Source organism: Lissotriton vulgaris, chromosome 6, assembly GCF_964263255.1.
Source record: "Lissotriton vulgaris chromosome 6, aLisVul1.2, whole genome shotgun sequence".
NCBI lineage: Eukaryota > Metazoa > Chordata > Amphibia > Caudata > Salamandridae > Lissotriton > Lissotriton vulgaris.
The window spans coordinates 411,422,748-411,450,536 of record NC_141694.1 but is presented as its reverse complement, the minus strand read 5'-3'; the positions used below and the strand labels follow the sequence as shown (position 1 = coordinate 411,450,536).

The window sequence follows — 27,789 nt, the reverse complement described above, 5'->3', positions numbered from 1 at the left end:
TAAAATGTGTGCTGTGCTAAATAGTTTCTTGTCATCGCATTTTGGGTGTGGAGATATTTATTTACATAACATTACAGGTCCAGATAAGATTATTTATTGCCTTATACAGTATGACAGTTTAATATTGTTTCTAGCACCAGACAGCTTAGGGAATAGCTGAAGAAATCTGGTGGAATACCCCTGAGCTACAAAGCCATGTTATGTATATGGTTCTAACATCTGGATGTATGAGTGACAGGAATGAACATATCTATTCGTAGCCAATGGTTCTAAATCTACAACTTGGAGAGCTTCGCATTCCCCGTCTACCTATCACAGGTAAGCAATTTTCCTACAGTTACATGCAAACTAAAGCCTTCTCCACTTGCCCAGCCTCCCAACCCTTTGACGTCAATCAGTGCCCCCAAGGGGATCTCAAGGTCCCAGGATGTCCCTCTCTGATGAGACCCAGACCCTAGTCTAGGGTTGCATGTGGTCCTCTTCAGTGCAGAACCTTCCTAGCAGCTCTGGCTGGACAGTCCTTTTTTACAGTAGGCCAGGAGTGATTCCCATTGTGTTGGTACTGGTCTGAAATGGCACAGACAATGGACTAGAATGCAGCCTAGAGTAATTTGCAGTTGTTAAGATCAACTGAAGCATTCCTCCCATCACTTTTTATACAATCTAAATCAATCAGTGCATAACAACATAAGGCCTTAAGTATGTTAGCAGCCGTAACTCGATCTTAAGACACCTGTTAACAAATGGGATTGGCTGCCTCCTAATTTTAGTGATACTGAGCCTGGACACAATCTGTAGGAAACCCCTACATGAGGATCAGGTGGCAGTGAAATGGATTTCTATAAACGTAAAGTACTATCTGGATCACATCCCTTCGCCACTCGTCTTATAGCTAAGCTATGAGCTCCTTCAGGGCAAAAATAGTCTACTCTTAAGATAACGGAGATACATCAGTTGAATTAGGTCACCACAGAGACACTTTAACTGAGAAAACATCAATCATTAAATTATTACAAAAATACTGTAACAACAAATTCCCCTGTTAGGTTACCACATCGAAAAAAACCAACATTGTTGAAATAGATGGTTTAGAATATTAAAAAATGCAACGTACACTGATAAAGGTAAACTATTGCAGGCTGATAAGCGTTAGGGATACAGTCAGATTTAGATTTTGGGCTAGGGTGAGGTTTAGGGTTAGGGTGAGGGTTAAAATGAAGATACAGTAGAGAGGTACTCTTAAAGTGTGGGCCGAGAATTAGGTTACGTTTAGTATTAAATAAAGTTTGTATGAGAGTGTTGAAACTATTTCATTGTATAGGAATTCATTGTAGAGTTTTTTTTTTAAACAGATTTTATTTGTCATAGGTCACATATATTGCATAGCTCCGCAACCCGGAAACTACTGCACACATCATTGGATCAACAATATTGCACTTGACTTTTAAAACCAAACAAACACCCCTCTCGCCCTCCCCCCGACTGCGTTTATGCTGCCTCTAACAAAGGTTTACATGTCCGGAGTAGCACACTGAGTCCGTCAAACACCCTGCAGATCCCACACTCCACCCACCTATCAGATTGGCAAGAGAGCGACCCCTCCGGCGGCGGGTCAAGTTCCAGCCCACGGTAATCCGCCCATCTTTTCCAAATCTTAAAATGTTTACGGGGGCATTCCCTTGCAATAAACATTGGCAGCTCGAGCCCCTTACAAAAGTCCATCCCATTCCTCCATGCAGCCCAGAAAGCCCTGTAGTGCTGCCAGACGGTGCAGCCGCCCATTTCCCCAAAGAGGAGTCTCCCGAGTCAGAACATTCCACCACCCCATCCGACTCTGAGCCCGCCTCCAGGCATAAAACACCACCTGTGTAGCCGAGGGAAGGCACTTTCGTAATGACGCAGAATACAGCAACGTGTGTAGAGACCTAGTACCCATCAGGTGTTGCTCGACCGCATAAGCCGGGTCCACTCTGTCCCCGTACCACCACTCACCACTCATTAAGAACAAGTAATTGTGCCGCCTGATAATAGAAGAGGAATATAAGTAGGGGGTTGTACCCAACTAATGTCACTGGGACCTGGGTGATCAATGCATTAAGAAAGAAGAGTCCCAGTAATCAAAAGACAATATACAATGCAGAAACTATAATAAACCAATCACAAAAGAAGTCTATTCACACTGTTTTAATCACAATGTGAATGGTTATGACAAGTATATAACGTATATTGACATGTGAAATATAGTTCATGAAGTGCCCCAAAGGTAGTAGAAGAGCAAGGGAGGGGGGAGTGTTCTTGTGAGGAAATAGTGGAGGGAGGAGGAAATTTTTTGTGACAATTAAATCAATCAATTGGCGTTACTCGTCCATGTTACACAATATGTGTAGGAATGAGGACCGCAAAGTTCAGATTATTATTTCAAAAGAACAGCATACTCCAACAAGTTCAATAAATGAAAGGTCAGGGCGTGGAGTTGGTGATAAGGGTGGTTGTCGACGTTTCGACCCTCTATTGCGCAGGTAGATTTATCCTTGCTGTAGGGTCTTCATCAGGACGGGGGAAGGGGGACACACCATAAAGAGGCATAAAATCAGATCGTAGTGCCATGTGCTGGCTGAGTCCAATTGGATCGTCGTTATAATGAAAGAGCACAAGTTATTAACGTGACGACCCCAAAGTGTGCGTGTTCTGCTGACCCAGTGGTAATATCGAGGCAAAGGAACACGGTCCTGTGGCGATCGTGGTGGGGTCGGGCTGGTGCACAAAGGTGCTACGTGAGTAATTCGGGTAGCAACGATCGGAAGTCAATCTTGCGTGGTCCGGATCAGTCGGAAAATGCTTCGTGACATCAACGGGTTAGAGTCAGTCCTGTCCCGCAACGAGCATGGATCGCAATTCATTTATTGAACTTGTTGGAGTATGCTGTTCTTTTGAAATAATAATCTGAACTTTGCGGTCCTCATTCCTACACATATTGTGTAACATGGACGAGTAACGCCAATTGATTGATTTAATTGTCACAAAAAATTTCCTCCTCCCTCCACTATTTCCTCACAAGAACACTCCCCCCTCCCTTGCTCTTCTACTACCTTTGGGGCACTTCATGAACTATATTTCACATGTCAATATACGTTATATACTTGTCATAACCATTCACATTGTGATTAAAACAGTGTGAATATACTTCTTTTGTGATTGGTTTATTATAGTTTCTGCATTGTATATTGTCTTTTGATTACTGGGACTCTTCTTTCTTAATGCATTGATAATAGAAGAGGACATCCGACATAGCAAGCCCCCTAGTGTATGTGGTTAGGAAGCAGGTGCACAGGGCCACACAAACTGCACCCCCCTCCCATAGAAACCCACCCAGCGCTGAATTAGCCTGCTGGAATCAGCGGGGTGAAATCTGGTTGGGGCAATTGATATAAAAGACGGGGAAGCGCTACCATTTTGAAAATAGCCAACCTGCCATATATCGTCAGGGGCATGCGGGACCACACCTTCAGATCCTCGCGTGTAAGCTCCCACACTGGTGCCAGATTACAGTCTCTAGATAAGACTGATGTATCCGAAAGGTAGACCCCTAGGTACTTCATCCCCCCCAATGCCAGTTGGAAGGCCGAGGCCCAGTTTGCCACCTGCCGTCCACCGCCCAGGACCCACAGTATGGATGTACGTCGTTACAATGCATGCTTTTACAACGCATGCCTTTACGACGCAACTTTTACAACGCAAGTCGTTACAACGACTTGCGTTGGGGGGCGCTGGATAGTGAATAGTTTAATTTACTATTCCAACTCCAGTCCCCGTGGATAGTAGGGAAGGTGTTGGATAGTAAATTAAAACTATTCCCTATCCTAGAGCGCCCCCCAGCGCAAGTCGTTGTAATGATTTGCGATGTAATCGTTGCATCGTAAAGGTACTGCGTTGTAAAAGTTGCGTTGTAAACGCTGTTCCCCCACAGTATATATTTGCCCAGATTCATTTAGAGCCCGGAAGTCTCACCAAAGATCTGCAGAATACGTAGCACTCTCGGCCCGACCTATATAAATCTGTAAGAAAGAACAGGACATCGTCCGCAGAGAGTAATATCTTATCAGTGAGACCCGGCGCCCACCTGAACCCCCTGAGCTGAGCATCAATGCGCATCCATGCCGCCAATGACTCCATGGCGAGCACGAAAATGTAAGGGGAGAGGGGGCAGCCCTGTTGCGTGCCCCGCTGGACCCGAAAGGAGCGAGAAACTGCCCCCCCACCCGCACAGACGCTGTAAGGTCTGTATACAACAGCTGCAGGTGGACCAGAAAACGCGGGCCGAAATTAAGGCACCGCAACATGGCAAACAGGTACACCCAACTCAGGGAATCAAAGGCCATATCCATGTCTGCTAACAGTAATGCTGCCAGCTCCCCAAGCTGCTCCCAGGCTGATATCGCGACATGCGCACGCCTAATGTTATGGCGGGTCGCCCTCTGAGGGATGAATCCAGCCTGGTCTGGATGAACAAAGTCTGTGATGTGCGGCTTAAGCCTGTTGGCCAAAGCCTTGGCCAGAACCTTGGCTGCTATATTGAGAAGGGATATAGGACGGTATGACGCAGGCCTCTCTGGGGGTCTGCCCACTTGAGAAACACCACCACCTCCACGTGTATCCAATCTAGGGGAAGCGAGCCGCTCTCACGCGCCTCCTCCAGCACTGGTCTAAAATGTGGGCCCAGCTGCATGAAAAACCGTAAAAAAAATTCACAAAGAAAGCCATTCGGGCCCGAAGATTTCCCGGGATTCAGCTCCCCCAGGGCCATGCCCAGTTCGTAATCTGACAGGAGTCTATCTAACTGCTCCCGCACGTTGTCCAAAATGGTCAGGGGGGAAGATCATCGATAAATCTTTGAATAGTCTCCTCTGCGAGACATTCCTTTGGCGCATAAAAGTCCTCATAATACACCGCGAAACTATCCGCAAGTGCTGGAGGCTCGAGGATAAGCGCCACCTCTGGGGCCAGTACTCGGGGCAATAGCTGGGCGTGCAGGGTACCTTGGCACAGGCGGTGGAGCATATTGCTTGATTTATCCCTCCATTGATATACCAGACTACGCGTGGCAAGCCAGGCCTGTCGTGCTTCGTCCATCAGTATCGCGGTGTACTGCTGCTGAGCCAGCACCAGCTGTCTTGTAGCTGAGCCGCCGTCTGCCTCCCGACCCGTGCGCTCTAGCGCCTCCATGTTGGCCTCCCGATTCACCAAGTCTTGTTCCCACTCCCTCTGCGCCGCCACGCACCAAGAAATATCTATGCCTCACAGCGTGGGTTTTAATGCCTCCCAAAGAGTCGCTGGGGATTCTACTGACCCTACATTAGGCACTAGGAAGTTATCTATTTCCTAGGTCAAGTGCTCCCTGTACTCCTCCTTCTGCAATTGCCCCCCCGACATTCGCCACCTAAGTGGCTGCCTGCCCGGGCCTATCCGGAAAGTAAGAGCTAGGGGCGAGTGATCTGACAGGGCTCTGGGCAGAATAGTTGCTGACAATATCCTATGTGTGAGCCCCCTGGGAACAAAGATGTAATCTAACCTGAAAAACGAGTCGTGTACTGTAGAAAAGTAGGTGTATTCCTGGAGAGGGCCATGCATGTGTCTCCACACATCTATCCAGTCAAGTCCTAGAGCTAGGGAGTGGAGTTTAGTAGATGGGCCACCCGCCCCGCTAGCCTCCCGGCTCCTCCACCTGTCTTGTCCCAGCTCCATCACGTCGTTCCAGTCCCCTCCCATCACAGAGAGAGTATCCGGCATGCCTGCCCAGAGCGTTAGGAGCCGTTCCACCAGGGACCACTGTAGCGGCAGTGGAGCATAAACACTGCCCAGCGTCAACATGTCACCCCCTACCTTACCGTGTATAATAATATACCTACCCTGTGTATCCGACCGGAGCTTCTCATGCACATATGGGACCCTACGATGAATCCGGATCGCAGCACCCCGCGAGCCCCGTGTGAACCCCGAGTGGAATACTTGGTAATACCCAAACCGCTGAAGACATAAAGCTTTCGTACCTAGTAAGTGTGTTTTCTGGAGCAGGAGCACATCGGCCCGGCCCTCTTGGCAAACTGAAGGATTGCCCCTCGCTTCACTTTATCTAGCGCCCCGCGCACATTCCAACTAACTATGCGCAGGAAGCCAGGGGCTATCCGCCCTCCCCCCTCCGCGCCAGACATGGTGAAGAATCTCCACCATCACTACGGGTGTCTCCACGACCCAGCATGCAGAAAACGTGGCAAGCAAGCAGCACAAATACGCAATCAAACAAACGCCCCAACCGCCACCCCCACCCCCACCCTTCCCCCACCCCATACCTCACAAACATGGAAGTACCTGTCGCGGTCGGATCGTAGCCAAGTCCCCAACCGGAGGGCAAGAACCACCCCCTCCAATGGATCCCCAAGTAACTACCCACAACTTTTAGGCCTCACCCCTATCTGCCAGCCTCCGCATGGCCAGGTTCCCAGCCCTGAATAGAGACGAGCCTAACTAGACATCCAGCCACAAAATGCAGAGTCCCATATTCCGTTGGGCACAAGAGTCATTCTGTCAACGTTTGCTTCTCCGGCGACGGACCCTTCTGCCGGTGAGTGGAGCCAGATTGAGATCTACGCCTGGACCGCGACCTCCTACTACATCCTTGCTGGCCCCGGAGGCCCCCCCGGGCCACCTCACTCGATGAGGAATCAGAATCCCTACCCGGTGGTGTGTGGACTCGCACCTTCACAGTTTCATCCGTCCACTTAAAGACTTCCTCTGGAGAGTCAAAGAACAGGGTACGAGACCTGTAGATGACTCGCAGCCGGGCTGGATACAGCAACGCATACTGAAGCTTAAGGTCCCAGAGGTGCGCTTTGGCCGCCAGGAAGGATTGTCGCTGCTGCTGCACCAGGCGTGTGTATTCTGGGAAGATAAGGATATTCGCATTATCACAGGTGAGTGAGGTCTTGGCCCTGGCCTGCTTCAGGATGGAATCTCGGTCCATATAGTTCAGGAATTTGGCGATGATTGGCTGCGGGCGAGCTCCCTTGGGAGGCTTCTGCATAAGAGCTCTGTGGGCCCGCTCCACCATAAAGCAGCGAGAGAGCGCATCTGGGGGGAGCCAACCCTCCAGCCACCAAGTCAGGAATCGCTCCATGTTGTCTCCCTCGCATCCTTCCGGGAATCCCACGAAGCGTAGGTTATTTCGCTGAGTCCGCCCTTCGGCATCCTCAACACGCATGGTCAGACCTTTCTGTATCTTCTCCATGGCTGCAACTTTCTTTTTTAGTGTTGTGACGTTGTCTTCTCCCTGCGAAATGCGGGTCTCCGTCCCGGTGATATGCTCAACCGTATTCCTCAAGTCCTGTCTCAACAACATAACGTCCGATCCCACGGCCCCGATCTTGGCGTCCACCAAGTCTCTGGACTGGGTAATGGCCGCCATGAGCGCCGCGTTGTCAGGGACCTGGCTCTGTGACCCTGCTGTCCCGGCCACAGCACTCGCCCCCATAAACTTGTCAATGGTGCCCTGCTTGGTGTGACCTCCACCTCCTTTATCCTGTGTCATCGTAGTGCAGTGGGTACCCCCGAGCTCTGGGGCCAACACCCCAGTGGACAAATGTGGAAAGCGGTGCAGGGACCAATCGGCGAGTCTTCTAGACCAGTAGTCGCTGTCCCAAGAGCCCCAGGTGGGCCGTGTCTGTCACTGTGGCCCCAAAGCAATCACCAAATCGCCTCTGCCTCAGTCCCGGATGGCCACTCCGTTATGGCCCGACCTGACCACCGACGTGTGGGAATGGCCCCAGCAAGGACCAATGCACGGCTCGTGGCCCCTGGCACACTGTTGAAAGGCCTGGCTGCGACCAGAAGCTGGCCCTCGTCCTCCTCGGGCCCCACCAGAGTTGCCGCCCCACAGTAGATACCACTATGACCAGGCCACCTGGATGTCCACCGCAACACCACCTGAGGGGCCAACCGACCTTGGGACCATGGGGCCCTTCCACTCCCCACTACCACCGCGGCGTGACCTGGCCACCGAGCTCACCCAGGGCAGGGGCTGATGCCGTCCAGGAAAGGAATCTATCGGGTGGGGGAAGAGGGGGCGTCCCCCACTCCGCGCTGGCTCACTCCTGCCTACCACACCACACCGGGGTCCAGTTAACTCACTGCAGCTGCCCAGGGCTCCACAAAATGGCTGCTCCTCTCCCGAGGCCTCCCTGCCCAGAGAAGCAGTCACCGCAGCCTGGCCGTCACCAGTCCCTTCATTTTCTGCCTGCTGGCCACCGCAGCTCAGCCTCCTCCAGCGCCGTTGTCTCGAGGAGGGGGGAAACACCAACACTGGCGCCGTACGGCTGAGAGCTCTGCCCCCATCGGCCACACTACGCCAGTCGCGCTGACCGCCAGGCACACGTTGCTGGCCAGACAAAGTACGGGAGGCCCCGGCTCAGTCCCCGCCGTCTCCCGCTGGGCCTCCACTCCGCACCGGGCTTCCACCAGCGCCGTCGCTGCAGTTTCCGGGCTCCGACTGCTATCGGAGAGTCACCTAGGTGATCGGTGGACTCTCCAGGATTAGTCTCGCCACTCGGGATGTCTAGAGGTAGGATAGATTCAAAGGATTTTAGATGGCTGGTCGGAGCGCACCTACAACACGACCGCCATCATCACTGGCCAAGCCACGCCCCATCCATTGTAGAGTTTTTTGATGTGATCAAAGTAATTTTGCATGAAATGCTGCTTATTGGGGTTCCTTCAGTGGTATTTCTTTGTAATTGCATTCTTTACAGTGACACAAGTCACTTTCATAAACTTTAGAAAGCAGTTGTGCGAAATGTCTGCTTCTAAACAATACCCCTTTTGGTTTATAAAAGCCTGTAGAGAATGTACTGAGCTTTTCGCTTAACTAACTAACCACAGACTTTGAGTAATTAGGCCTGGTTATCTGCATGTATGGTATGCCTTTCCAGGTCACAGAGAGGGAGGCGCTGTATGTCCTCGAGTGATGCTAGAAAAGTTTGGAACGCCCTGGCGCTGTCATCAGTGGTACATCACATGTGAAAATCCTTCATTGCAATATACCACTTAGTATCGAATTCATCTTTCTTTGAATGTTAACTTTGTCTATGAATTTTTTGCTTAAAATTCTGTGTTTTATTTTAGCTGTGGACTAGTCCCACTCAATGCCGTTATGAGTTCTATCTTTACACCACGATGCTTCTAAATATTCAGCTCTCCGCATTTTATATGGTGGCAGATGGTATTAATTATTGAGCAACAGTAGAAGGGTTACGTTAGCATACTAGGCTCTTTCCTTCAGGTCCTTGCCATAGAGGTTGTATTTTGCTGCAACGTAGTTCAGAATAGCTCTCGTTTGCATGATTTTCAGACCATCAATTTCAACCAGTGGTACTTGGTCAAATAGTAAAACTCCATCTACAAAAGAAACAAACATCGCTTTGTTAATGACTTCAGAAGGTACCTTGTTACTCTGCAGGTGTAGGCCACCTTTCGCCTCCATGTTAAAGGGTAAACAAGAGTTTTCCCAAGTTAATTTCAATTAAGGTGAAATAAATCACCCGAGAAGTAAACTGCCAGCAGATCCAGAGCTTACTCTACCTGCAGGAGGAAGCCCAGAGCCCACATGCTGTCAAGACCATCTCACCGCCTCCACAGCACTTTCATCGGGCCCTTCCTCCATCCGAGGCATTCAACCTTTAACCCCCTCTCCTGAGGCACTGACCAAGGCACTTCTCTGTGTTGCTTCCACCAATAGGGCACTTCTCCCTCCTGCCCGCTCCCATGAGGCATAGCCAAGCACTTCACCTCAGTACCCTTCCCCTCAGGCGTTTGTCCCCTCTCCTCCATTACCTCAGTCACTTTTCTACTCTGTCTACTTCTATGAGGCACTTCCCCCCTCGGCCTTACCCTTTTACCTTCTTGGTAAAATTCGGGTCTGCGGCACATAATTCATAAAAACAAATGGAAATGACTATAGTGGTCACAATAAAGCGCTCACAAAATGTATCCAACAATGATTTGAAACTAGTTACAAAGAGGATATAGATAAGAACTTTAAATGCATTGCTGTCTATATCTTCCATAGAAACTGGATCTAAATCAGGTCACTGCAGTGATGATGTCACAACAATGGTTAACCACTGTTGTGATGTCTTCCAGGGGAAGCACTCGCTTCTCCTTTGTTCCACCGCCTCCAGGTCTCCAGAGACTCGAGCGCGGCAGTGCAATGGTGCTTGCTGAGATCGTATCACCCGCCTCCTCCCGCATCCTCGCGCCTCCGCGCGAATGCGTCTGCTACTGTGCCTGAGCTAAAGGTCTTCTCCTTTGTGAGACGGGAAATTAAGCCGCACTGATAAGGGGCTCTAACAGAGCCGTACTGATAAGGAGGGGCTGTAATGAAGCCGCAGGGACAGCGGTTCTAACAGCACCGCTATCAGTGTGGGACCATCTCTTCTTTTTTTCAGTGTGAGGTGACAAGCACGACTATGGACTGGGAAGGAGTGAGACTGTAAGGAGGGCGGTGGAGGTGTGTGGCAGAAGGGCAGGTTAGGGCAGGTTATATATATATATATATTTGTTTAGTTGAGGAGGGGTATGCAGAGAGTGGTGGGAGTGGGTGCCGGTCGCTCCACCCGCCGCGTGGCCCCTCCAGGAAGTCACCCGGTCCCCTGTTGCCGCCGCCGCTCGCAATAGCTGTTTCGCTGCCCTGATTGTGTCCCCGCTGTGGTTTGTAGTATTGCCCTGATTGTACTGTTGTACTGTTCTGTTCTGTTGCCCTTTGTGCTCTGCCCCCTGTTATCGCCGTAGTATTGACCTGATTGTACTGTTCTGTTCTGTTGCCCTTTGTGCTCTGCCCCCTGTTATCGCTGTAGTATTGTCCTAATTGTACTGTTGTACTGTTCTGTTCTGTTGCCCTTTGTGCTCGGCCCCCTGTTATCGCCATCTGCCCTAACGCTTCTGACCCCGCTGGTCCACCCCGCTCCCTGCTGCTGCTCCCCCGCGGCCGCCCCCTCTCATTCTGGTTTCCCTCGACCCTCTCCCATTCGCCACCCCGCTCCCACCTCCCAGCTGCTCCTCCCTCCCTCCGCCCCCCCACTCTCCATTTATGGCAGAGTCCGCGCGCACGTGCAGCGTTCACGCGCAGCGGGCCCGCCGCAAGCCCATCTGCGCCCATCCGCGCCTGGACCGCGCCCAGTGCCAGGACCCCTGGTTCCCGCCGACGCCAGACCACACGACGCCACCACCCTCCATGCACTCAACACCAGCCGGAACCCCGCCTGCTACCGTGCCAACCCGAAGCGCACCCACGGACCCTTCACCTGCCAAGCCTGCAAATTCACCTGCCTCCAGACCTGCACCGCACCCGCCAAGCCTAGCACCAGCAGCAGCCACCTCAAGTGCATCCTGCTCAACACCCGCTCCGTCCACAGACACGCCATCGAACTCTGGAACCTGCTCGACACGACCTCACCAGACGTCACCTTCCTCACGGAAACCTGGATGAACGCCTCCTCAGCGCCCGACATCGTCATCGCCATCCCGGACGGATACAAGATCACTCGGAGGGACCGCGTCAACCAGACAGGAGGAGGTATTGCCTTCATTCACAAGAACACCATCCGCATAACAACCGACGCCAAGGACACCCTGACCACCGCTGAACACCTCCACTTCAAGATACACACCGACCCCAAGACCACATTCAGAGGCACCCTCATCTACAGACCCCCGGGACCTCGTGGTCAATTCAGCGAAGACATCGCAGACTTCATCAGCCCACACACCCTCCCATCCACCGACTACATCCTCCTAGGGGACCTCAACTTCCACCTGGAGAACAACAAGGACTGCAACACCAACACCCTGCTGGACAACCTCGCCAACCTCGGACTCAAGCAACTGGTGAACACCCCCACCCACTACGCCGGCCACACGCTTGACCCAGTCTTCTCCTCCAGCAAACACGTCTCCTTCAGCCACTCCACCGGACTCCATTGGACTGACCACAGCTGCGTCCACTTCAGCTTCAGAAGAACCACGACTCACCGCCACCCCCAACAGGCCCCTCGCAGAAACTGGAGCAAGATCACTGCTGACAAGCTCACCACCGCCCTCAACCGAAACCCCCCGCCAGCTCCACGGATCCCAACGAAGCTGCCAACAACCTCACACAGTGGATCACCAACTGCACAGACGAACTCGCACCACAGAAGACCCCCCCAGCAGACCCGGCAGCAAGAAAACTTCATGGTTCACCGAAGAACTTAAGAACTCCAAGAAGATCTGCCGCACCCTCGAGAAGGCCTGGCGCACCGACCAGACCACAGACAACATGACTGCCCTCAAGAACGCCACCCGCAATCACCGCCAGCTGATCCGGACCACCAAGAAGGCAGCATTCAAAGAACAACTGGACAACAACGCCCACAACAGCAAAGAACTCTTCAGCATCGTCAAAGAGTTCTCCAACACCAGCGCCGGAAACAACGACATCGCTCCCTCGCAAGACCTCTGCGACTCACTCGCCTCATTCTTTCACCGCAAGATCGCCGAAATACACAACAGCTTCGGTGCACCAACCACGCACCCCACCACCGAACCAAGGCCCCCCCACCATCACCCTCCGCGCCTGGACCCCGTGTAGCACAGAAGACACCATCAGCTCGATGAACACCATCCACTCCGGATCCCGACCGACCCCTGCCCCCACCACGTTTTCAACAAGGCTGACTCCACCATCGCACCCAAACTCAAGGACATCATCAACACCTCCCTCGACACCGCCACCTTCCCGGAGAGCTGGAAGCACCCCGAAATCAGCACCCTCCTGAAAAAACCAACAGCTGACCCCACCGACCTCAAGAGCTTCCGCCCCATCTCGCTCCTCCCGTTCCCGGCCAAGGTCATCGAGAAGACCGTCAACAGAGAGCTTGCCGCCTTCCTCGAGACGAATGAATCCCTCGACCACTCACAGTCCGGTTTCCAAGCCAACCACAGCACCGAGACCGCCCTCATCGCAGCCACAGACGACATCAGATCCCTGCTCGACAACGGGGAAACAGCGGCCCTCATCCTCCTGGACCTCTCCGCAGCATTTGACACCGTCTGCCACCGCACCCTAGTGCAGTGCCTACGCAACATCGGAATCCAAGAGAAGGCACTGGAAAAGATCATCTCATTCCTCACCGGAAGAACCCAGAGAGTCCCCCTCCTCGCGTTTAGATCAGAGGCCACCAAAGTCATCTGCGGCGTACCACATGGATCATCACTCAGCCCCACCCTCTTCAATATCTACATGAGCCCCCTCGCAGCCATCGCACGCCAACACAACCTCAACATCATCTCCTACGCCGAAGACACCCAGCTGATCCTCTCCCTCACCAACGACCCCGCCACCGCCAGAACTAACCTACATGAAGGGATGAAAGATGTCGCCGAATGGATGAAGAACAGCCGCCTGAAACTGAATTCAGACAAGGCGGAAGTCCTCATCCTGGGATCATCGCCCTCTGCCTGGGATGACTCCTGGTGGCCCCCTGCCCTGGGCACCACTCCCAAGCCAACGGATCACGCACGCAACCTGGGCTTCATCCTGGACTCCTCCCTCTCGATGACCAGACAAGTCAACGCCGTGTCCTCATCATGCTTCAACACCCTGCGCATGCTTCGCAAGACCTTCCGATGGCTCCCCACCGAAACCAGGAAGACGGTCACCCAGGCACTCGTCACCAGCCGCCTGGACTACGGAAACACCCTCTATGCCGGAACCACAACCAAACTCCAGAAAAGGCTCCAACGCATCCAGAACGCCTCCGCACGACTCGTCCTGGACATCCCCCGACACAGCCACATCTCCGGCAACCTGAAAGACCTACACTGGCTCCCCGTCAGCAAGAGGATCACGTTCAGACTCCTCACCCACGCACACAAAGCCCTCCACAACCTGGGGCCCAAGTACCTCAACAACCGACTGACCTTCTACACGCCCAACCGCCAGCTGCGATCAACCAATCTTGCCCTCGCCACCGTTCCACGCATCCGCAGAGCCACCACCGGAGAAAGATCCTTCTCCTACCTGGCAGCCAAGTCATGGAACTCCCTCCCCACCCACCTTCGGCAAACCCAGGACCACCTCGCCTTCAGGAAGCAGCGCAAGACCTGGCTTTTCGAGCAATAAACGGACCCCCCTCCCCCAGCACTTTTAGGCCCGCCCGGGTGAGTAGCGCGCTATACAGTGGCGGTTCGTCCATTGGGGGCGTTGGGGCGTTGCCCCACTAGCCATGGACGACCGTCACTGTCACTGCACATTCGTGCACGTACCAAAATTACGAGCGCAGCAGCCACAATACCCAGTCCGACACCGCCAGTCATAATGATTTAAGGGAGGTCGGACCGTCGGAGTCACTATAGTGACGTCATCGTCGCAATCGCGGAAGGGTGTGGGGGGCGGGCCTGCGGCAGTGAGTGGCAGGCTCAGCCTGGCAGATAGCAGCGTGGCAGGGAGGGCAGCAGCAGTGTGCGCATGTAGGACAAGTCACTTCCCTCCTCCTCCCCCCCTAGCAGTCACAAAGGCAGAGACCCGGAGGAGCCGGGTCTCATTATGGGCAGTATTAGCCCTGCTCTTTAGCCAATCCTGGCGCAGTGGCGATGTTCATGCTGCGCCAGGATTGGCTGAGTTACAGCGCACGAGGATGGTGGTGCCGGTGTCGCCGCCGCGCGTGGGTGGGTGGCTGTGCTCAGCCTACCGCACTGCATGGCCAATCACATGTGGCCATTGGCAACCTCCATGTAGTGGTGATTGGCTGGCGTTGGCCGTTGTCATTTCTGATGAAACCACATTTCGCTTTTGAAAACGTTAAGCAGCAGTCACTTTGGAGGGGGCCCCGGGCTCATCTCGTTTGCGTTTCATAGCTTTCATGAATAATAGAGCAGAGGCCCGAAAGAAGGAACTGAGTCGAGTGTGAACACAGTCACCAGTATAACAAATGTTGGGGGAGCATAGAGAGAAATAGATGAGACAGCCATACCCGCCTGACTGACTGACCTCGTGGCCTAAGCCTCCAAGCCTGATGCGAGGCATCGTACAAGCACTGGTGGAATTAAAAAGTGCTCTCTCACTCTCTCTCTGACTCGGCGGTGTCTGGTGAGTACTTAGTACTACAAAATGTCAAGATTGAATATACACAAGTTACTGTGTTGGTCACTGCTGTTTAGGTGTGTACTGTTTGGTAGTGCCCGGCGACCCGGCCCCAGCAGCGTGTTGGTACTGTATTATTGGCATGTGATGTGACTATTTCAAAATACTGTATTTCGTAATTCTAATTCTTTCGATTCTATGGCACGCCAGCACTGCCCAAGTTTCAAAAGTTAACGACTGTACCAGCGCACCAGTGACCCTGGCCTCACCTCAGGCTGCTACCATTTGCCGCTAGGCTGCATTTATTGATAACTGTAATCACATTGCACGTTTTCACCGCTTCTGTCTTATATTGCCCTTTCACATCAGGTACATTCCATTTTACCTGTGCGCTGTGCGGCTTTTCGAATATCTGCCTTTCTATTCTCTTTTTTGTCTCGCTCTTCTCACTCTCTTTTTCGCTACGTATTTTGTTTCTTCTTCTCTCTCTTCAGTCTGTCTGTCTTCTCTCCCTCTAACCCCCTCCGAGCTTTCCACACTTTGTGCCTCTCTTTGCTCCTGTGTTTGTCTAGTCTTGCTATTCACCTGTTGATCTCTTTAAAAGGCGCCATCCAACACAGAACTCATTTTGTATTTCAAACCTTTACAAATATCCCCTTTTGTGTGTGTTCTCGAGAGGGACGTTCCCTCACTCGTGACTTTTATTACAAAGGGATATTTGTAAAGGTTTGAGTTCGGTGGTCACATACACGGGCTTTGCAGACATAAATGTGATGTGTCACAGAAACACAGTTTGTATTTGAAGGGCCATCTCTCTGAGATGGGGTGGATAGCACGGGGCATTACAAATGTTCATTGTTGCCAACTTTCTGCGCAGTGACTTTGGTAGATTGTTATCATGAAAGTCGGTGTTGGCCCTCCCATCCCTGGTTCAGTCGCAGTTAATGGAAAATTGTCCAGGGCTTGTTTTGTAAAGCAAGGGTGAAATTCTGCTCCATCATGAAAGGACTCGGCAAAAGATGGGGTGATGGGGCACAGGAGAGAGTGGACGACGGGGTGTGTTCACTAAGGAGGAACACAACCCATGCACATTCTATTTAAGTGCAGCATTTGTATAGCGCTTACTATGCACGTGTGAGGTGCTGACACGCTTTCGTTTTTCAATCATGCACTCCTCGAGTTCAATGGGCCTTCATTTTCATTTTTGCGATTTTCTCCTAAACCGCACTAAGCTTTCTTTGTTGATGTTAGTGATCTGAGCCCCTGCTGCTCGCACATGTATTAAGCCAGTAAATGCAAATTTCCCAATGGACTCAGGCTGTGACTGACAGTCAGGTCTGCGCATCAAGGACTTCCTCCTCCAGCAGTTTACAACCTGCCCTGAGACATGTGTGTTTTGTGTTAGCATATGAAGTATTTTTATTGATGACATAACTACAGTATCACAATTGCTTTATTAACCTTTTTGTGCTCTAAAATTTGCTTGAAAATGCACCATTTGCCTATTTGTTTTTCCAAATATTCCCAGGGGATAACTCCTCCCCTCCCCCGACACTCCTTATGACAGTCAGGCTCACTCGCTACCCTTGCTCGCCACAGGGCACTCACCACAAACTTTCAAATGTCACCAGCCTCCACTGGCGCTATATAAATACTATGATTAATTGATTGATTGATTGATTGCTAGTTTCTTTGAAGGGTGGGAGTGGAGGGTATATGCAGAGGGTGGTATGGGTAGGTGGCAGGAGGACAGGTATTTAAAAAAAAAAGTTTTTAGAAGAAGGCCAGGGAAGGTTTTTTCAGATGTCGATGTGGGTAGATGGCAGGACACCGGCAGCCTCATTTATACTGTAGTGTAGTAAAAATGGGGAAAACATGTCAAAAAGGTGCGTTCAGACTTTTCACTTTTTCCTAATTTTTTAACTATATTCCCACAAACTCAAAAATGGTGATGAAACATGTGTTTATAGCACCCACAACTGGAGTGGAACTTTGGGGGAAAATGCTGTAAAAATGTGGTTTATTATTCCGTTTTGTTATCACATTTTTCACTTTGTGCTCTTTTGTGCACTTTATAAAGCCCCAAGAGATCGTTTTATTAAAAATCTCTTGAGGGATATTCGACCATGCACATGTAAGGAAGGTTTTGACTATTTGAGATTGCTATCAACTGCTGCTATATGTAGTTCTATGCTCAATTTTATCTGATCCGCTCTTTAATTAGGAATCGTTATAAACTGCGAACAAGTTTTATTGACTGTATGTATTCTGTTATGATGTACTGTGCTTTGTCTGTAAATCCCTGAATATGAAATACCATTTGTGTTTTGTATGTATGAATTTTTAAATTGTCTACTTTTATGATTCTTTTCTGAATCGAATAAAGTTATTTGATGATGATGGTGTGTTTATAGCACCCACAACTGGAGTGGAACTTTGGGGGAAAATGCAGTAATAATGTGACTTATTATTCCGCTTTGTTATCACATTTTTCCCTCTAACTCTCCATTTCCGGATTTCTCCTTTTGTGACAGGAAGGTGAATGAGCAATTTAAAGACTGCCAGAATACAGCTGACGGTTTCAGAGAGAGGATATCTTTCACAAATATTGTTTGAATGTACAGTGAAGATTTTATTTTTTTATAAACAAAACTTTAAACAGTAAACCACCGCAGACTGGTGGACTGGCCATGCAGATAACTATTGTACTTGTTCCAGAGTTGTCTCTTAAGTCAACGTTCTTGACTGGTCAGTTATTCAATGGTCAGCTGTGAAGTGTCTGTTGCTCTGCTGGCTCTCTTAATAAAGACGATGTTACTTACCTGCTTGGAGCGCCTTGGCAACTTCATTTACAACACAAGCATTGGCATAACCAATAGGTCTCGCCTTTGGGACCATGTAAGTAAAAAAAAAACTGAAGTGTAAGACTTCACGTTTACATTTACTGCATCCTAAATACTAAGTTAATGTAAACGTGAAGTTTTATACTTAGGGGCAGATTTATGATGCGATTGCGCCGCAATTGCGTCACTTTATTTGACGCAACTGCGGCGCAAACAATGCACCCTATTTACAACGTGACTCCCATAAGGAGGTGTTCCTGCGCAGGGGGGGGGCGTTCCTGCGCAGGAACGCCTCCTGAAAGTGGCTGAGTGAAATCTATGAGATTTCACATAGTCACTTTCAGGCCAATGCTGCGTCAAAACCCTGCGCCTGCTTGAAGCAGGCGTAGGTCTTGATGCAGCATTGTGCAGATGGTATTTAACAACAAGGGGTGGTGATGGACAGAGTTTCTGAATTAAGCAGAATACTCTCACCCAGTCAAGAGATCAGGGCTAGATCCAACACCGTTTTTTAGCTCACTGCACCATCCCAGCTCAGAACCTGGCTATAAGCAAATTAGTCTGTTCCTGTCCCAGTGCATGATGGGAACAGGGCAAACCAAACTACCAAGCCAATTCTTACACTGGGAAGGAAACAAGCTTCCGGGGACCGGTTTCTGGCATTTCAGCCGTCGTCGGCCCGGCTTGCTTGAATCCTGATGGTGCAATGAGCAAGGGACTCACATCTGAGTATACCCTTCCACGCTTAGGGTGGACAAAATATTTAACAACAAGGGGTGGTGATGGACAGAGTTTCTGAATTAAGCAGAATACTCTCACCCAGTCAAGAGATCAGGGCTAGATCCAACACCGTTTTTTAGCTCACTGCACCATCCCAGCTCAGAACCTGGCTATAAGCAAATTAGTCTGTTCCTGTCCCAGTGCATGATGGGAACGGGGCAAACCAAACTACCAAGCCAATTCTTACACTGGGAAGGAAACAAGCTTCCGGGGACCGGTTTCTGGCATTTCAGCCGTCGTCGGCCCGGCTTGCTTGAATCCTGATGGTGCAATGAGCAAGGGACTCACATCTGAGTATACCCTTCCACGCTTAGGGTGGACAAAATATTTAACAACAAGGGGTGGTGATGGACGGAGTTTCTGAATTAAGCAGAATACTCTCACCCAGTCAAGAGATCAGGGCTAGATCCAACACCGTTTTTTAGCTCACTGCACCATCCCAGCTCAGAACCTGGCTATAAGCAAATTAGTCTGTTCCTGTCCCAGTGCATGATGGGAACAGGGCAAACCAAACTACCAAGCCAATTCTTACACTGGGAAGGAAACAAGCTTCCGGGGACCGGTTTCTGGCATTTCAGCCGTCGTCGGCCCGGCTTGCTTGAATCCTGATGGTGCAATGAGCAAGGGACTCACATCTGAATATACCCTTCCACGCTTAGGGTGGACAAAATATTTAACAACAAGGGGTGGTGATGGACAGAGTTTCTGAATTAAGCAGAATACTGATGTAAATAATTAATTTACTCTCTTAATTTCTATGCAGGTAAGTACTTAATCAATAATAACTCAGATCGGGTGAAAAAAGACAGAGTCCGTGGTGTTAGAGTTCTAAGGGTTTTTATTCCTTAAAAAGGAATGGTCATGACCAAGATATCATGTTCTGACCACCACACAGGGTGTCAGAAGGGATAGATGAACGCGCTCCCATTTTATTAACAGTACATAGCTTATATACTTATTTTGCATCATTGGAAACAGTATAGAAGGCGTAACAGCTGAGAGAAGACAAGATAACAGTATACACGTGGTACATGTGCGTAATCAAGAGGCGTGAACTAGAGGTGTGTTCTGGAAACGTCACTGATAGGTGTCACAAAGGGGTGGCACTAACAGAAAATGTGGCAATGTCAGCAGAAATCGGAAGCTTGGATGCGCGCGCAGCTGCATGACGTGTAATCGGAGGGGTGCAGGGGACTTGACATTTACACTGACGGAAAGAGACAGAAGTCTGGCATGTCAGATCAACTTGTGCTTCTATCATATCTGATATCTAATGTTTAGGAACTAAGCTATCTGGGCAGAAAGGTCTCTAGAGCAGAAGCTATTCTATACTTGCTGTGAGTGCGTGTATAAGCGCCTGGGTGTCTGTATGAGAAGCGTGGGGGCATGGGGCCTTCCATGGAAGCATGGCAACGAAGCTATGAATTACTTGCACAGAGACAGGTCGGCCCTTTAGCCCTGTAGCTGAGGAAGGATGTTTACTGAAGCTAGCAGGCAGGAATGTATTTTCGGGGAGGGAAACAGATAACTCGAAGGTTATAGTCAATCTTGGCAGGCAGCGGGCTGAGCCGAGCGCGAGGGGCCGCGCTGAAAGTAAGTCAGAGTTCACGAGTACAGGGGCTGCCTGGGCAGAGATTTCTCGGAGTCAGAAGCCAGAAAAGAGGCTCGGTGGCAGAGATTCAGGGCCTACTTCAGCCAGAGCTGAAAAAACGTAGGAGTACACTACAAAAAGACGTTGGCATAGCATACTTAGGAACGGACCATTCAACCCATTCATGGTGGGTCTGAAAGAGGACATGTTAACGTTGGACGCAAATGTATTTGCGTCTTCATAGCTGACACAGGAGGGAAGTTACATGCACTTTAACTCGTACATGGAGTCGGTAGGGTACTCGCTAGGGAACACAACTTGACCATAAAATTTATATTACCTCATTCCCTCCTTGTTCCCTACGGACCCTTCATGATATATCGATCCTCATGAATCGATCAGTCTGTTCTTGTAACATTATATGTTCATCTTTCTTTCTTTGACTGTTTGAGAGAAAACTGGAATGTTCAATGCATGATGTGGCACACAGTCCACAAATCGCTGGCCCACACTGTAGGCACAGGCAGCAGCTGAATACTATAACAAGGCCAATGCCTAGGAATGATAAGATCTTCCATCCCCAAGCGGATAACGTTGTCCAGAACCAACCGGACCAAGTCCAGGTGCCTGGATTCTGATGTATCTGATTTGCAATTTTATGCAGACGGGTAATAGCTTGATAGACAGATGGTGCATTTTGTGGGATGAAAACGCAGCAACTTGACCCGATGACCTTACAGGCTCCACCTCTATCTGCCAAGATGACGTCAATAACAAGACGATTTTGAAGGACAACAACCCGCATAGCAGATTGCTCCTCTGTTAAGTTACCTAAGGCGGAGGCAGTTTCATGTACTACAGCTTCAAGTGTTCGCGTTAATCTGCGTATCAATTTACTGTTTTGGACAGGTCCTAGAAAGAAAAAGAATCCTTTATTGAAATCAGTGTACTGTTCCCATGCCGTTTCTGTGTAGTCGACAAGTGGAATATCTCTTTTGGGTCTATTCTGCACTAGATTCGTATTTCTATGATAATCAGGGGGAGCTAGAAAAACAGGTGGCAGAAGGAATGCAATATAACAGGTACCATCCCAGTCGGGAGGCAAACGTATGTATGCGGTATGGCCACAAACAAAATAGGAGTGACTGATAGCTTTGAAGGACGATTTACCATGATCACTGAATTCGACCACAGTAGTGCATTTACTATGACCTACGTGTACTGAACCTTTCTTGCTAACACATAATTCACCTGTGACTGGTAATACTAACATATGGGGCAGAACTGGAGCAGTCTCGGATTCAACAGTAAGGATCATAAGGCTAATTGTGTAATTACCTAATCCATATACTTCATTTTCTAGATCAGTTCCTATTCGAATGGGAAGTCCCTCTTTATCAGGATAACAGACGTCGAGCAGAACTAAGTTCAGGTTTCCCCAAACCCAGCCCCCATCGAAAACAGCAATATCAGGATCTAAGGAATTAATTATTTTAAACCATGCCCCACAGGAGCCATTGTGAGTGAACGGGTACGGAAAGAGGGGCAGAGCTCCCTTGTAATTCTGGTAGGGAGGGAGTCGGCCACATATCCAGCAGTCGGTAGCATTATTTGTCTGATGGGAGTGGTGTAACATACTAATGAATGTATTGTTGCGCAGCGCAAGTCTGTAAGAGAGTTCATGTGCAGGAAGTTCACTAAAAGTGTGTTCAGCAGAGACATTGTAAACAGATTGTTCACGCCTGAAAATAGGCCAATATATAGGTAGCAGAATGCTGGCAATAATAATTAGAATACTTAGAAAAAACATTATTAACAACGTCACTATACAGTGACTACGCAGTGATTTGCAGTATGTACGTTTCTTTGCTTCTCTCTCTCTCTCTCTATCTCGATCTAGGGGATACATGTCAGAAACTATTTAACCGATTCACCTAGGGGAGGACTTAAACAATTAAACTGTCTGACTTGCTAGATCGGAGTTTCATACGATATAGTTCTTGGGGAGTCTTTTCTCGTTCGGTAACGGTAAAGTCTTTTTCCTCAACACAGTCTTTGGTGGGGGTGGACGAGTCAGAGTCCTGTTTTAGTCCGGTTTTTAGTTCATTGCAAAGTTTGATGTGACTCGTGTGGACCCACCCCTTTCTCCCCTCTATCTTCACGGCGGTCCTGGTTGTAAGGAGGACGGTCTTCGGAGACTTCCAACGGGGCTCCAGCGGACTTTTCCGGTCGAAATTCCGGACGAGTACCAGGTCCCCAGGACGGACCTCATGCGCCTTTACATCGGTGTTATCAGGGAAGGCTGCGGCAACCTGTGAACGACATGATTGGAGTGCAGACATCAAGGAGGCAAGGTAATCTGTCAACATATTGCAATCAACATCAGTTATTTTCTTCGGAATGGGCGTCCCCCACATATTCGGTGGTCTGCCAAAGACCACTTCGTACGGGGATAGCCCTGATCTTGAATGGGCGACCATTCTCATGTAGAATAGTGCCACGGGCAGGGCGACTATCCAGTCGACCCCCTTTTCCTGACAGATCTTTGCAAGGCGGATTTTTAGTGTCTGATTATGCCTTTCTACAAGGCCTGCTGCTTCGGGGTGTCGGACACAGTGGAACCTCCACTGATATCCTAGCAAAAGGGAAACCTGTTTCATCAACTCGGACGAGAATGGCTGTCCGTTATCTGAATACACGACACGGGGCAAACCGTACCGTGGGAAGAATTCACGAACCAACTGTCGGGCAGTGGTCGGAGCAGTGTAGTCTGGGACTGGGTATGCTTCGGTCCAGCGGGACAGAGCACAAACAATTACAAGGACATATTTGAATCCTCGACAACTGTTCATCTGGATATAATCCATCTGGAGGACTTCAAAAGGGTGATCGGGAGGATGAAATCCACCTTGTTCTACAGGGACACTTTTACCTGGATTGAACTGACAACAGATCATGCAAGTACGCACTTTCTGTTTTGCTGCTGCTCGTAAGTGTTTGTTGTACCAGAGATTCTGTAAACTGTCTAACATCGCCTTCTCTCCTAGATGTGCCGGGCTATGTGCTGTATTTATCATGACTTGAACCATTGAGTCAGGGAGAAACCATATAGATTTTTCCTTTGTTATCCAACCTTGATCTGTCTGAATCCCTCCTAGTTCAGTCCATTTCTTTATTTCATCTGGCGTAGCATGTGTCTGAATGTCAATTACGTCTAGGGCGGGATCTCTAACTGCCATACACTTTATCGGTACTATTGTCTTTGTCACATCAGTAATCTGGATGTGAGTCAGTGCTGTATGTTTTGCTGTCTGGTCTGCCAGGTCGTTACCCTGGGAAACAGAATCTGTAACTTTAGTGTGTGCCTTACACTTCATGACTGATATGCCCGAGGGCAAATGTATTGCTTCTAACAGCGCTTGAATGAGGGGACCGTGTTGAATCTTGGCCCCATGAGAGGTCAGGAAACCTCGTTCTTGCCAGAGGACTCCGAAGTCGTGTACAACTCCGAAGGCATAACGGGAATCAGTGTATATGTTAACATTTCTGTTCTTGGCTAGAATACAAGCTCGGGTCAGAGCGATGAGTTCTGCTGCTTGAGCAGACAGTGTGTCAATACGATGTGTTTCTTTAACTTCAGTTTCAGTGGTCACGGCATACGCGGCCACTAATTCTCCTGTACTTGTTCTCATGCATGAACCGTCCACATAAAGTGTCAGGTCTGGATTTGTCAATGGAACATCTGCTAAATCTCGTCTAGGCTTTGTTACTGCATTAATGATTTCTATACAATCATGTGGGGCTGGATCTGTCATAACTGTTGGTAATAGTGTTGCGGGGTTCAGGATACTGCAGCGTCTGATTTCTATGTGTGGCTGAAATAGTGTTAATTCATAACCTGTCAGTCGTGCTATAGTCAAGTGTTGAGTCTGGGTTCTGTTTAACAAAACCTCTACAGAATGTGGTACTTGAACTGTTAACTGATGACCTAAAACAATTGAGTCACTTTGTCTTATTGCTAACGCTGTTGCTGCTACTGACTTTAAGCACGCAGGGAGTGCTTGGGCTACTGAATCCAATGTACTAGAAAAATAAGCACAAGGCTTATGTGAACCTGCTTGATCTTGAGTGAGGACAGACAACGCTGTACCATCACGTTCTGTAACAAAAAGTGTAAACGGTTTGCTGTAACATGGTGTCGCTAAAACTGGTGCTTGGCATAAGGCTTTCTTTAAGTCTTCAAAAGCTTGTGTGTGTTCCTGAGTCCAAGGGAGGGCAGTCGAAGTCGCTGCCTCCTGTGTCGTTAACTGGATGAGTGGCTTGGCTAGAAATGCATACTGGGGAATCCATTGTCTGCAGTACGAGGTGAGGCCTATGAAGGCCCGCACTTCCTTTTGTGTCTGGGGTTGTGGCATATTTGCAATTAACTGAATGCGATCGGGAGTGAGCTGTCTCCCCACTTTGGACAGCAAGTGACCCAAGTACACAACTTGCTGAACACAGAATTGTAGCTTCGAAGGAGACACCTTGTGTCCCTTGTCGGCCAGAAAGTGTAGAACTGTCAGTGATGCTTTTTCACATTCGGGCTCACTTCGTGCGGTGATCAGCAGATCATCGACGTATTGCAGTAAAGCGGTGTTAACTGGCATTTGAATACAATCTAGTTGTCTTTTCAGTGCTTGACTATAGATGCTGGGGCTTTCTGTGAATCCTTGAGGTGCGCGCGAAAATTTGAAACTGCGTCCATTTAAACTGAATCCGAAGAGATATTGGCTCTCTGGATCAATAGGCACGCTAAAGAAGGCGTTCTTGAGATCAATTACAGTAAAGAACGTTGCTTCTGAATCAATAGCAGTCAATAGAGAGGAGATATCGGGGACCACAGGATACTGTGGAATAATGCATTTATTCAATTCTCGAAGATCAATCACCAGCCGATATACTGGCGGCGCATTGGGATCAGTACGTTTAAGAATCGGAATGATGGGTGAATTACAGATATTGGAGTCGGTCTCGACGACCACTCCTTGGGCAATGAGCTCTTCAATGATTTTCAGTAAAGCCACTACAGCATCGGGTGGTAACTTATATTGTCTGATTCTGGGTAATACAACACCTGCCTTGAGTGTAACGCGGTATGGTGTAATGTGCATACAGCCTACATCAGTTGGGCCTTTTGCCCACAAGTAATCTGGTACATTTTTCAATCTGACATCAAATTCACGCAGAACATAATGACCCTTGAAATCCCGCAGAAAGAGTCTAACTCCCTCCGGGGAACAGCATATTATAGCTCCTAGAGCCTTCAATGTTTTAATTCCTAACAGATTTTCTGGACATGATTTCGTGAGTAACAGGTCTGTAACACGTGATAATGGACCCACAGCCAGGGGAACTGGTTCTGACACCTCATTTACAATAGGCTGTCCTGAAAAACCCAGGGAAAGATTCTGTGAGCCTGAGAGGGGTGCCCCTGGAACTTCATCATGACTTATTGTAGTGCGACTTGCCCCTGTGTCAATTAAAAACTTTCTGTCTTTTCCCAATACTTGACTGTGTACATAAGGACCTTCTTGATCTACAGGAATCTCAATAAGAGGCAAGCCACCTTCCCTCTCTAGGCTGTTTCATGTATATCGGGAATATTCGGGGTAAGCGGACTGGGCATACTGGTACATCTGCTGTGAAACTTGCTGAGTTGCGGCAATGGGCTGTGGCTGTGGTACTGCTACGGTCTGTGCTGGAGTCGAAGAAACATGCATAGGCTGTGTACTCTGTGTATTCTGTGAAGACTGATGCTGGTTATGGTCTTGTCTAGGCGGATGCGGTCTTTCTTTAGTTTTACCTGTCGCTATGTTATGTTTCAGAACTGGGCATTCATGTACGTAGTGACCTGGCTGCTTGCAATAATTGCATGTCCCTTTAACGGGAGCTGCAGTGTGACTTGTCTGGGTCGTACCCTTTCTGTGACCATCGGATGGGACCGTCTGAGCTACTAACATTTTCATCTTTGTGTCTTTCATGCGTTTTTGTTCCTGATCTTGTTCTTCTCTAATTCTGTTCTGATGATATTGTAACATTTGTAACATCTGGGATGGCGTATTTGCTTGCCATGTACTCTCGACCTTGTACACTCTATTTTTAACTAACGGTAGGGAATTCTCGACTAACTTTGATACAAAAAGATGTGGGTACGACTCGCTACTTGGCTGGAGGCCACTATTAATAATAAAACATTTCTCGAATCTTGAATAGAAGTCACTAGTATCTTCATCATGTTTCTGTTTACAGGACGAGATTGCATCCCAATCCTCCTTTCTTGTTGTCAATAATCTGGGCAGGACCTGTACTATCAAACCTGGTAATGCTTTAGTTTTGTCCCCAAGGCCTAACCCTGGGACCCGTTTCTTTTCTTCTTCCTCTATTTCTGCCCAGACAATCTTTGTGTCTCCCACCTCCCATTCCTTTTCCTTTAATTTCTCAAATATACCTGTAGGCAATAATACTTTCAACATTTTCATGATATCATCATACGTGTAATCCCCCATTAATAACATGTCTTTAAGCTCTCTATGGAAACCTGCAGGGTCTTTATCATGGCATGGTACTAGTTTCTTCATTTCTAACAGTTCTAATTTAGTCAGAGGCGTGTGTACATACACGCGTTTCAAGGTTTTATCCTCACCCATAACAGGGTGCACTTCTCATAAGGGGTTCTGACTTTCAATACCACCCCCGCATTGCATGTGGTACATTTTCCTTTCTGGAGGTGGGGCGGGAACATATTCAGAGCTTACAAAGGTATCATATCTGTGTCGTTGTTCTAGAATTATTTGAATTAATTTAGTGCTTAGACCTCTCCATCTATCCATCAGTAGTGCTTCTAGTGTCTCGTGTAAGGGACCTGGATCGGAATAATGTTTTCTGTATTTAATGAGAAGGTGCTGAATCATATATACACCTGCTAATTTCTGTTCGTCGGGGGAGAGGTTCAGAAATGTCTGCGCTACTGTGTCATCATTATATATGTCTGCATTTTCGGCCCATGATACAGCTGATCGGGCTAGTTCTTGTTCATCCATAGAATTGAGTACGTGGTACCCAACTCGATCTCGAAGCCGTTTATCAGTTTCCTGGAACTGATGCTCAGCAGAATTCGGGTTTGTCAAGGCAGAGAAGAAAACTCTCTTGCTCTCCGGACGGATACCCTTCCTAAGGTAAGTTCCCTTACCTACATATGCTATTGTTCCTACATTTCTTTCGTATTCTTCCTGTTCTTCTTCCTCCTCGGAGGAAGCCTTTTCTTTCTCTTTCTGGTGTACTGCTATCACTGCTTTCCTAATTTTCTTGTACATAGAGTCTATGCAATTCTGTCTGTCATGTTTTCCATCAGCTATATTTTGACCCCA

At 49.0% G+C, this 27,789-nt stretch overlaps 1 pseudogene; it reads right to left on the bottom strand.

Annotated features, from left to right (window-relative positions):
* Positions 1-27,789, bottom strand: part of LOC147707399 (glutathione S-transferase 3-like) — a 112,728-nt pseudogene that overhangs the window by 46,185 nt on the left and 38,754 nt on the right.